The following is a 12,231-nucleotide window of genomic DNA, read 5'->3' as shown; positions in this document are numbered from 1 at the left end:
GATACCACCTCCCCCTGCGGGCCCCGGGTTCCCTTTGGACGCGCCATCCACATTCAGTTTAAGGATGCCGATTGGCTGTGGGAGCCAATAGATGACCCGTAGCTGACTACGGATGGGGGCAGGGGTCGCTGAAATGCCCCAGGAGCGGAGGAGGACTCATGCAAGTGGTGAGCTGCAGGCACGAGGGGTATGAGATGATAGATGCGTCTAATCCACATCTTCACTCGGCGCATGATATCCACAGCTCGCATGGGTATACCTGCAAAAAGAGAAGAATTTCACCCCTTCCATATCTCCCATAGTAAGTAAGCTATGGTGATGTGTAGGATGAGGCTCGTTTGGAGCATGTTGGCGAGAGGAAGAGCTTGCCAAAACACTCTAACAGGGTTAGTCGATTTGAGAGTGTGGACGCCAAAGGTGTGTAATTTGTCACTAACAGTCTGAGGCTGTCTCACTATGGAAGAAAAGATGTTCCATAGTTTCAGTATGGGGGGATGCTGGACAACAATGGCAACAGGAACTGATAGAATGACGAAGACGGATCAGTTGGTCATCCGTCGGGAGGCCACGATGTAAGAGTCTCCAGAGGAAAAACGAGACACGAGTAAGGATCGCCGGATGCCAGATGCGGCGTCCCCAGTGTTGGATGGGGGCTTTCTCACGGAAATGCTCCCAGGAAGAACTGCATGAGTACGCTCCATCGAGTGTGAGCGTCCAAATGGCGCGATTGGGATTGGGCCCGATTGGAGTACTCAAGACCTGGGATAGAATGGGGGAGGGGAGGCCATGCTGCTCCCATAGGTGTTTGCGTGTTGCCCATAAGCAGTTGGGCCACTATGAGCCTCACTCTATGTGGTACGAAGTGGGTATGGCTAGCGAAAGGCTCGTCAGCGTGCCAAGTATCAAACCAGGCGCTAATCTCACCTCGACTAATATGCCAGCGCGTGACCTTGGCGATCTCAAGCCAGTGTCACTGCCATATTCGCCATCTCCGATGGCCTCGGATATCCATCTCTCGTCGAGCCCATTTGCCATACTTGGCAGAGATAAAACTTCCCAATAGGGATTGTGTGGTGCGCATAGGCCATACAAGCTTCTTCTGAAGCATGTCTTGGACGTCCGTGAGGCGTCTGATCCCTAGACCCCCCTCGGCTGTCGGCCGACATGCTTTGGCCCAACAAACCCAATGATGGCGACTATCTCCCTCTAGGTGACCGGACCATAGGAAACGTGCACATAGTCGTTCTACTGAGCTGAGGACTGTAAGAGACAGTGAGTGGACCGCGAGGGTGTGAAGCGGGATACTGATGAGGACATGTCGAATAAGTTGGATACGTCCTCCAGGGGATAAGAAATGGAGTTTCCATCCCTTTAGTTTCTTTCTTAGTTTACCCAACAAGGCATCAAAGTAATGATGCTTAGAGTGTCCTAGAAAGATAGGCCATCCAAGATAGTTGAACCGAATGCATCGTCGTGAGTAGCGGGTATAATGCTGGAGTATCTGAGAGCGCTTTATAGTGGTGGAAGGACCAATTATAAAGCTACTCTTTGAAGCATTGACGAGTTGGCCCAAGGCTTGCTCGTATGTTGTAAGGACGCTCATAAATTCCTTAATTGATTTTTTTGATCCATTAAGGAAGAGGATGGTATCATCTGCAGAAAGAGAATGCGAGAGGATCGGCAACCCCTTTTCATATAATACGGTTGGATGAGGCCATGGTCAATCGCACATGTGAGCGGTCAGCTGAAGACCTCCTCCAATATAAAAAGGGTAGGTGAGATAGGATCACCTTGCCGTAGACCTCTCGTGGCCGTGAAGAAGCCAGTGGAGTTTTCATCCATTAGGAGAGAGAAATGATTCTCTCTTATGCAGGCATCGACGAGGTCGATGAACGCACTGGTGAACCCAAAGCCACTCAACACTTGGGTGAGGAAATTCCACTCGACTCGATCAAAGGCCTTCTCCATATCCAGTTTGATGATGACATTTGAGCACAGAATATGAGCGTCTAAGGACTGGGCTAGCTCGTGAACGAGCATGATATTGTCATGGATCTATCGACCCTTGACAAAACCACACTGTTCAGGCGAGATAAGTCGATCAAGGAAGTTCCCTAGCCTATTTATAATGATTTTGGATGCAACTTTGTAGCATACATTACAAAGACTAATGGGGCGAAAGTCTCTGAAGGTAGTTGGAGTGTTCACTTTTGGAATGAGCACCAAAAACGTGGATTTCCGACTTCGAGGGAAGACTTTGCGCGTGAACACCTCCTTGATAGCAAGCACCAAATCTGTGCCTACGATATCCCAACATGTGGTATAGAATTCCCTTGAGAATCCATCTGGTCTCGGAGCCTTGTTCCTAGCCAAGGAAAAGACAACATCCTTAATCTCTTCTCGAGTAGAAAGGGCAGTGATGAGGGCGCTTTCTTGGTTGGTCACCAAGTGAGGGATAGAGGCGAGAAGGTCCTCGGACACAACAGTGGGTTTTTAGGAGAGGAGGGAACGATAGAACTCCACTCCTGCGCCTGCTAGCTAATCGGGGTCCTGGCCATATGTCTCTAATAGGGTCGTATAGTTAGGGCGGGCTCTATGACGAATTGAGGCATGAAAGAAATGCATGTTTCTATCACCTTCTCGCAGCCATTGGACATGCAATTTCTTGAGATAAAAAATCTCCTAACGCCGCATAGCATCCTCAAGCTACTCCTTAAGCCGAAGCTAGCGCTCTCCTGCGTCGTCCGTCCGATTCCCTTGCAACTGTCGCCCGATAGCAGCTGGTTCGGTCTTGATTGCTTCGGCCAGCGCAAGTACGTCTTTGAAGACATGTCAATTCCATCATTTAAGGTGGAACTTGAGGATCCTTAGTCAATAGCTGAAGTTCTCCACAGGTGATATCGAGATCGTTCCATGCCAATGGCTACAAACAAAACGATGGAAGTCGTTGTGTTCTTACCACATGGCTTGGAAGCAGAATGGAGGCCGACGGACTCGATTACTCGAGTCTTGGAAAAGGAGGATCGGTGAGTGGTCCAAGTAATATCTTGATAGGATCTCTATCGTGATGGTGCACTGCATCAGTGCAATGCTATTTGTGAAACACCGGTCAATCCGTTCGTACATACGCGCATTTGCTTGATGCTCATTACGCCAAGTCCAATGGTAGGAGGATCCACAAGTGATGTCTGGTGTATAAAGTTGTTAAACGCTTGCATAGATCGCGACCTAGGGGGACGGCCTCCCTGGAGTTCTCTGACTACACGTAGGCAATTGAAGTTCCCAGCTAGAAACCAAGGGAGATCACCAAGTCGTGAGTGAGTATGGATGTGTAAGGCGAGTTCCTCCCAGAGGGCCTCTCGCACGAGGTGTCTATGTGAAGCATAGACTACGGTAAGCATGTAAGGCTTTGAGGAGTACAGTACGTCAAAAGAGGCATACTGGGTCCCTTCGACCAGTAGTTTCAACGAATAATCTCGGTTCCAAAAAAGCAAGAGCTTATTCGAGGGATGACAATAAACACGATCCATTCCGAGTTTCCTCGCAATGGTATGGGAGCTATCCGATGTAGTCATCGGCTCAATAAGTCCAACTATTCCTAGTTTGTACTTATTGATTAGGGAGAAGAGGTGTAACTGGTTAGAGGATTGCCGATCCCTCTACAATTCCAAACAAGACTTGGAATCATAAGGCTATCGACTCATGTGGGTCACCCTCGATCGGGTGTTATAGATGCGATGTGTATGTTGGGTGTCCGAGTGATGACTTGAAGAGGCGGGGTGTCCAAGTCTGACTCCTCGGAGATAGAGACGTCATCGTCCTCATCGTCTATAGGAGCGCGGCCGCCAGTATCCCCACATGTATCCTCAGAGCTAGTGAGGAGGGCTTGATGATTAGTCAGACAGTCCCCTTGCTCAAAAGGAAAATGTGATGGATGGAGGTCAGGCAAGGAGGTGAGTGTATCGGGGGGGGGGGAGGGTGGCTAGGGTGGGGCGGAAGGCTAGAGGTGGGGATGGGTGGCGAGCGAGGGGTGGGTGGCTCGGGGGAAGGAAGAGAGGATGGGCGAGGTGGAAGGGAGCGAGGTGTGGAGGAGTGAGGTGGTGAGGATGGAGGGGAGTAAGGTGGGGCGATGGAGGTGGAGGCCGGTGGACTGGTGAGGGACGAGAGGATGTGATACAGGGGGACGATGAGGAATGGGGAACTTGTGAGGGATGGGTGGGTGTATGTCTGAAAGTGCTAGGGATACTCGTTTGACTCTGACCAACCTCCATACAGTCTCCCACAGGGCTCTCGAGATCCAAGGGCGCAAAGGTATTGGAGGTACTAGCAGGTGCTTGTACCTCCTTACCCTTGCCTGGCTGAATGCTGGTAGTGGGGATATGTGTGCACTTATCGACCCCTTTCTTCACCCACAGGGACCCCAAAGCTGTGGGCCTGGTCGAGACAGGCTTTGGCGGCATAGAATCCCTAGGTGGGGGAGGGGTAGGAGTAGGCGCACCAAGCGGTGCGGGGGCGAGGCGTGTACTTCGGGTCGGTCTCTAGGTGGGACGACGTCCTTGAGTGGTAGACTTTGCCTCTATGATGTATTTGTTATAAGGCAAAGGTGGGAGGTACTCCTCTGAGGGGGTCAAGGGAGTTTGCGGGCCCTTTGACGACACGTATGAAGTGTGTGCCCTACGAGGATACAATGTGTACAGAATGCGGAAGGTTCTCGTACACTATAGTCTTTTGAATCAGCTCATCCCCATTGCGGATGAGGATCATGCGGTGAATGGGCTCTAAGAGGTCTATCTCAACACATACCCTCGCGTATCCGGGCCGGTTGAACAGATGTACATCCTTGTCAAGACGTATAAATGTGCCAACAGCACTGGCTAGGGACTCTAGTGCAGTGGGAGTGAAGAGATGCGTCCTGAGCCCTGGGAAGCCGAATCCATACTGGTATAGGGTGAGGGCAATGCTCCCGTGAGGTGTGCATTGGCTGCCTGGCTGTCCATCGATAGGTGTGCATTGTGGAACCACTAATTGCCCACGTGGTGCGACTCCAAGCTTTCCTAAAGTTCGCTTCCTGTTGGAAGCGGATGAAGACACTCAGATGGTTACGGGCTCTTATAACCACCGGACTAATGAAGTTCCCAGTGAAAATAATCTGCAAGACTCTTAAATCAGGCATTATGAGTTCTCAAATTAGGGAGGGAAATTTAGACAGCAAAAGTGAGTTGTAAGGGTTATATATACTTTCATAGTTATTTAGTTTTCAAATCCATTTTAGTATTGATTCTTAATTTAAGTCAGACATTATGAGTGATCGAATTAGGGCAGGGAATCCTAGAAAGAGAAAGTGAGCCTAATAGACAATATCAACTTTTAGAGAATATTTGTTTTTAAATGTCTTTTATAATGATTGGAAATTTAAATCAGGCATTTTATGAGTCATTAAATTCGGACATAGAATTCTAGATAGAGAAAGGGAGCATTATCGATTATATCGAGTTTTAGTGATATTTTAGTTTTGAAATCATTTTTTCATTTTGATTTCATATTTAAATCAGTCATTTAGAGTCTTTGGATTGGGGAACAAATCACTAGAAAGAGAAAGTGAGCCTCATCTGTTATATCACCATTTAGTGATATTTGACCTTTATGTTTTTTTTGAATTTGGTTTAAAATTTAAATCAGGCATTATGATTGATCCAATAAGGGCAAACAAATCTAGAGTGAGAAACTGAGCGTAATCGATGATATCAAATTGCAGCAAATATTTTTTTTAAAATGTCTTTTATACTGATTGGAAATTTAAATCAGGCATTTTATGAGTCATGAAATTAGGTCAGAGAATCCTACAGATAGAAAGTGACCATTATCCATAATATCAAATTTTAGCGATATTTAGTTTTAAATTAATTTTTTGCATTTTGACGCATAATTTAAATCAGGCATTAAGAGTCTTTGGACTGGGGAATAGAAATCTAGTGAGAGAGAAAGTGAGCCTCATCTGTTGTATTAACTATCAGTGATATTTGACCTTTAGGTTTTTTGAATTTGATTTAAATTTTAAATCAGGCATTATGAGTGATCGAATAAGGGCAGGGAATTCGAGAGAGAGAAACTGAGCCTAATCGATGATACCAAATTTTAGCGAATATTGGTTTTAAAATGTCTTTTATACTGATTGAAAATTTAACTCAGGTACTTTAAGAATCATCAAATAAGGACATAGAATTCTAGAGAGAGAAAGGGAGCACTATCCGTTATATCAAATTATAGTGATATTTAGTTTTGAAATATTTTTTTTATTTCGATTCCAAATTTAAATTAGGCATTAAGATTCTTTGGATCAAGGAACAGAAATCTAGAAAGAGAAAGTGATCCTCATTTGTTATATCAACATGAGGTGATATTTGACCTTTATGTTTTTTGAATTTGATTTAAATTCTAAATCAGGCATTATGAGTGATCGAATAAAGGAAGGGAAATCTAGAGTGAGAAAGTGAGCCTAATCGATTATATCAAATTGTAGCTAATATTTGTTTTTAAATGTCTTTTATACTGATTGGAAATTTAAATCAGACATTTTTGGAGTCATCAAATTACCGCAGAGAATCCTAGAGAGAAAAAGCGAGCATTATCCATTATATCAAATTTAGCGATATTTACTCTTGAAATCATTTTTTGCATTTAGATTCCAAATCTAAATTAGGCATTAAGAGTCTTTGGAATGGGGAACAGAAATCTAGAGAGAGCAAGTGAGTCTCATCTATTATATCAACTTTTAGTGATATTTAACCTTTAGGTTTTTTATATTTGATTTAAAATTAGGGCAGGGAATTCTAGAGAGAGACAGTGAGCCTAATCGATAGTATCAAATTTTTACAAATATTTGGTCTTAAATTGAAGGCTCCTAGGCTCACTTTCTCTCTATAGGTTTCTGTGACCTAATTTGAAGGCTCTTATTGCCTGATTTAAATTTAGAGAAAAATAAAAATATATTTCGAAAGGAAATATTATTAAATTTTTATTAAAGCGATTGATCTTGATTTCTCTCTCCATATATCTGTGCCCTAATTCAAAGGCTCGTAATTCCTTGTTTAATTTTCAAAAAAAAAATCAAAAGATATTTCAAAAGGAATTATTACTAAAATATATTAAATGGATTTCAAAGACTCACTTTTTCCCTCTATATTTCTGTGCCATAATTCGGAGACTCATAATTCCTGATTTAAGTTAAAATAAAAATATATCCAAAACTAAGTATCACTCAAATTTTAAAACTTCGATTGGGCTCTTTTCCTCTTTATAGATTTCTGAGACCTAACTTAAAGATTCCTTATTGCCTCATTTAAATTTCCAAAAAGTTCAAAATATTTTTCAATACGAAATATTATTAATCTTTATTAAACTAATTAAGCTCAATTTCTCTCCCTATATTTCTGCCCCCTAATTTGACGACTCATAATTCCTGATTTCAATTAATAATAATAAAAAATATATCTCAAAATGAAATATTACTGAATTTAATTAAACTGATTAAGCTGAATTTCTCTCTGTATATTTCTGTTCCCTTATTTTATGACTCATAATTCCTGACATAAATTTCTAAAAAAAATAAAAATACATTTCAAAACAAAATATTAGTAAAAGGTATTACATCAATTTATCTCAATTTCTCTCTATATTTCAGTGCCCTCATTCGAGTCTCATAATTCCTGATTTCAATTTCTAATCAAAATAAAAATACATTCCAAAACTAAATATATGCGAAACTTAATAACTTCGATTAGGCTCACTTTCTACATATAGATTTCTGTGATCTAATTTGAAGACTCTTATTGCCTGATTTAAGTTTACAAAAAAATCAAAATATATTTCAAAACAAAATATTACTAAATTTTGTTAAACCTATTGAGCCCAATTCTCTCTCTATATTTCTGCGCCATAATTCGTAGACTTATAATTCCTGATTTTAATTTCAAATAAAAATAATAATACATTTTAAAGCTAAATATCACTAAATTTTAATAAAATCCAGTAAGCTCATTTTCTTTCAATAGATTTCTGTAACCTGATTTGAAGATTCTTAATGTCTGCTTTCAAAATATATTTTGAAACGAAATATACTAAAATTTATTAAATCAACTTATCTCAATTTCTCTCTCTATATTTCTGTGCACTTATTCAAGTCCAATAATTTCTGATTTAAATTTCTAATCAAAATTAAAATATTTTTAAAAACTATATATCACTAAAATTTAATAAATCTATAGTTTTCTCTGACCTAATTTGAAGACCCTCATTGCCTGATTTTAATTTAGAAAAATGTCAAAATATGTTTCAATTTCTCCCCCCATAATTCTGTACCCTAATTTGATGACTCATAATTCCTGATTTGAATTTACAAAAAAACTTAAATATATATTGGGTTCTTTTTCTCTTTATAAATTTCTGAGATCTAACTTAAAGACTCTTATTGCCTCATTTAAATTTGCAAAAAATTAAAATATTTTTCGAAATGAAATATTACTAAATTTTATTTAACCGATTGAGCTCAATATCTCTCTATATATTTCTGTGCCATAAGTCGAAGACTCATATTTCTTGGTTTAAAATGGGTAATCAAAATAAAAATACATTCCAAAACGAAATATCACTAAAATTTAACAAATTTGATTAGGCTCACATTCTCTCTATAGATTTCTGTGATCTAATTTAAAGATTCTTATTGCCTTTAAATTTACAAAAATATCGAAATATATTTCAAAACAAAATATTACTAAATTTTTATTAAAGCGATTGAGCTCAATTTCTCTCCCTATATTTCTGTCCCCTAATTCGATGACTCATAATTCCTGATTTCGATTTACAAACAACAAAAATATATCTCCAAATGAAATATTATTGAATTTTATTATACTGATTAATCTGAATTTTTCTCTGTATATTCTGTTCCCTTATTCGATGACTCATAATTCGGATAAACCAACGACACTAATTAGTGAAGCTAAATCATCGCTATTTACCTTTATAATCTGAATTATGAGTCATCAAATAAGGGAACAGAATATACAGAGAAAAATTCACTTAGTTGTCTTACTAAGCTCCATCTCTAGGGATTCTCCGTGATACATCTTTTTGCATGTATTGGTTCCCTTAAAACAAAATAATGTCTAGATTTGAAATATTCGGTTGTGGGCTTATGTCGTTTTGAAATGTCCTTTTCTAGAATCTCCTTTTGATGTTCAATTTTATTATTGTTTTTGGTATGTGTTGTTTTGTCTGAAACAGAAAACTGATATTTTTCAGATGAGTTGTTTTAATTCAGATCAACCAACGACACTAATTAGTGAAGCTAAATCATCGCTGCTTACCTCTATAATCTGAATTATCAATTAGTTGTCTTACTAAGCTCCTTTTCTAGGGATTCTCCTTGATACATCTTTTTAGAGTTTTTTGCATGTATTGGTTCCCTTAAAAAAAAATGTCTAGATTTGAAATATTCGGTTGTGGGCTTATGTTGTTTTGAAATGTCCTTTCCTAGAATCTCATTTTAATGTTCAATTTTATTATCGTTTTTGGTATGTATAGTTTTTGTCTCAAACAGAAAACGGATATTTTTCAGATGAGTTGTTTTCCAGATAAACCAATGACACAAATTAGTGAAGCTAAATCATCGCTAATTACCTCTATAATCTGAATTATCAATTAGTTGTCTTACTAGGCTCCTTTTCTAGGGATTCTCCTTGATACATCTTTTTAGAGTTTTTTGCATGTATTGGTTCCCTTAAAAGAAAATAATGTCTAGATTTGAAATATTCGGTTGTGGGCTTATGTTGTTTTGAAATGTCCTTTTCTAGAATCTCTTTGGTATCATCGACTAGGCTGTCCAATTCAAGTTAGAACTGAAATCATCGACTATAATCTCTTTTTGATGTTCTATTTTATTATTGTTTTTGGTATGTATTGTTTTTGTCTCAAACAGAAAACCGATATTTTTCATGACTCTGTTGTGGGCTTCGCTTATTTTTTAAGGTCCTTTTCTACATTTTCTTCTTGTTTAAAAAAATGACTCAGTTTTAATAGTTGGTCGTGGGCTCTATTCTTTTCCAAATGCCTTTTGTAGGCTTTCCCATTGATGTTCCAGTTTATCATAGTTTTTGTGTGTATGGGTTTCCTTAAAAAAGAAATGTTTCTGGGTTTATTTTTATGTTCACTTTTATCAGGGTTTTTTTTTTACATTGGTTTCTTTAAAACACAACTATTTCCTAAATAGTCCGTTTAGGCTTTAGTTGTTTTCATACCCTTTTCACATGATTTCCTCTTGATACTTCATTTATGTTTGTATGGGTTTCCGTTAAACAAAATACAAGTATTTTAATAAAATATCCTCATGGGATTATGTTGTTTTTAAAGTCCTTTCCGAGGGTTTCGTCTTGATACTTAACTTTTTCTGTATATGGGTTTATTTAAAGCAAACAATTACTTTTTTAAAAGAGTAAGTTGCAGGCTTCAGATGTCCTTCGAATTCATTTTCTAGGGTTTCTTTTTTATCTTCAAATTTACCAATGTTAAGGGTGCCTATGGTTTTTTAAATAAAAATGTCTATTTTTTAAGAAAGGATAGTGGTCGTCGTTATCTTATTAAACCTCTTTTCTAGGGATTCTCCCTTGTTCTCTTTTTCAGAGTTTTCTTTGGTGTATTGCTTCCTTTAAAACAATAGATAACTATTTTTATAACTGCCGGGACTGCACTTGCGTTTGAAAGCCCTTTTTTATAATTTCATTTTGATTATACTTTTTTTGGTTTTTTTTGCTATGTACTGTTTTATGTCTAAAACAAAAAATGCCATTTTTGATATGTCAATTTTGGGCTTTAGTTGTTTGTGAAGGCCCTTCTCTAGGGTTTCTTCCTGGTACTTCATTTCTGCGATAAATGATTTCTTTAAAAAATGGTTTCTTTAAAGAGTCAATAATGGGCTCCATTCTTCACCAAAGGCTATTTTTAGGGTTCTGCTTGATGTTCAAGTTTATCATAGTTCTCGTATGGGTTTCTTCAAAACAAAAAATAACTTCCATTTAAGAGACGCCTGTAGGTGTAAATTGTTTCTTCTTTAAGCTCAATTTTATTAGGATTTTTTTAGGATTGGTTTGTCTAAAACGAGAGTTTATTTTTTTAAAAGAGTCTGTTTTGGACTTCGCTTATTTTCATACCCTTTTCCTAAGGTTGTCTCTATGGGCTTCCTTTAAACAAAAAGTGAGTATTTCTAGTAAGAGTCATTGTACGAGAAAATAGTTTTTTAAATCCCTTTTTGAGGGTTTTCTATCGAGACCTAATTTTTCTGTATAATGGGTTTCTTGAAAACAAAGAAACTACAATTATTTGAAGAGGTGGTTGTCAGCTTCATGTATTTTTCGAAGCCCTCTTTTAAGATTTTGTCTTGATGTTCAATTGTATCAAACTTTATCGTGCCTATGGTTATTTCTAGAAAAAACTTGTGATATGTTTTGAAAGAGTGGATAGTGGGATTATTTGTATTATTGAACCCCTTTTAGGCAGATTCTCCTTGATACATCTTTTTCAGTTTTTTGCCTATATTGGTTTCTTTAAAATGAAAAAGACTAATTTTGAGAGAGCCGGTCGTGGGTTTCAGTTGTTTTCTACCATTTATTTTTCTGTTCAGTTGTATTTTAATTGTGTGTATAGTTTTTTTCTGAAACAAAAAATGATTGTGCTTAAATGGGTCAGTTGTAAGCTTCACTTTTTTAAAAGGCCCTGTCTTATCTATAGAGCATAATCCCACTCATAATCATCTTCTACATTGACTGATAGCTCAAAGTTAAATCATATATTTCATTTAACTGTATTCATCTATCTTTGATCATCTATTTATCCTCACTGCTAGTCTCTACACGAGAAAAGAGCAAACTTCTAAAATAGTCGCACCTCTTTCCAACTTGAAAAACACAATAAAATGGTTTAAAACCAAATCTCCATGTGGATTTATATCATTTCACATATATCTTCTAAGAGAGTTAAAATAACATTGGATGGTGGAACGAAACCATTAATGTGCATAATTTGAATTGACTTAGGAGGGTGAGACTACGTCTTACTTCTCCACAATTATCCCATTACTCTAATAGTGTTCTGATCGACAGCATGATTAGCCCAAGAAAAAATTATTTGGTTATCCTCAAGTACAATCTTGAATCACCAAAGTGCGAATGCCCAAATTCA

This window comes from Wolffia australiana, chromosome 7 (assembly GCF_029677425.1).
Source record: "Wolffia australiana isolate 7733 chromosome 7, ASM2967742v1".
In the NCBI taxonomy this organism is placed as follows: Eukaryota; Viridiplantae; Streptophyta; class Magnoliopsida; order Alismatales; family Araceae; genus Wolffia; species Wolffia australiana.
The sequence above is the reverse complement of the archived record's forward strand: the minus strand, read 5'-3'. Positions refer to the sequence as shown.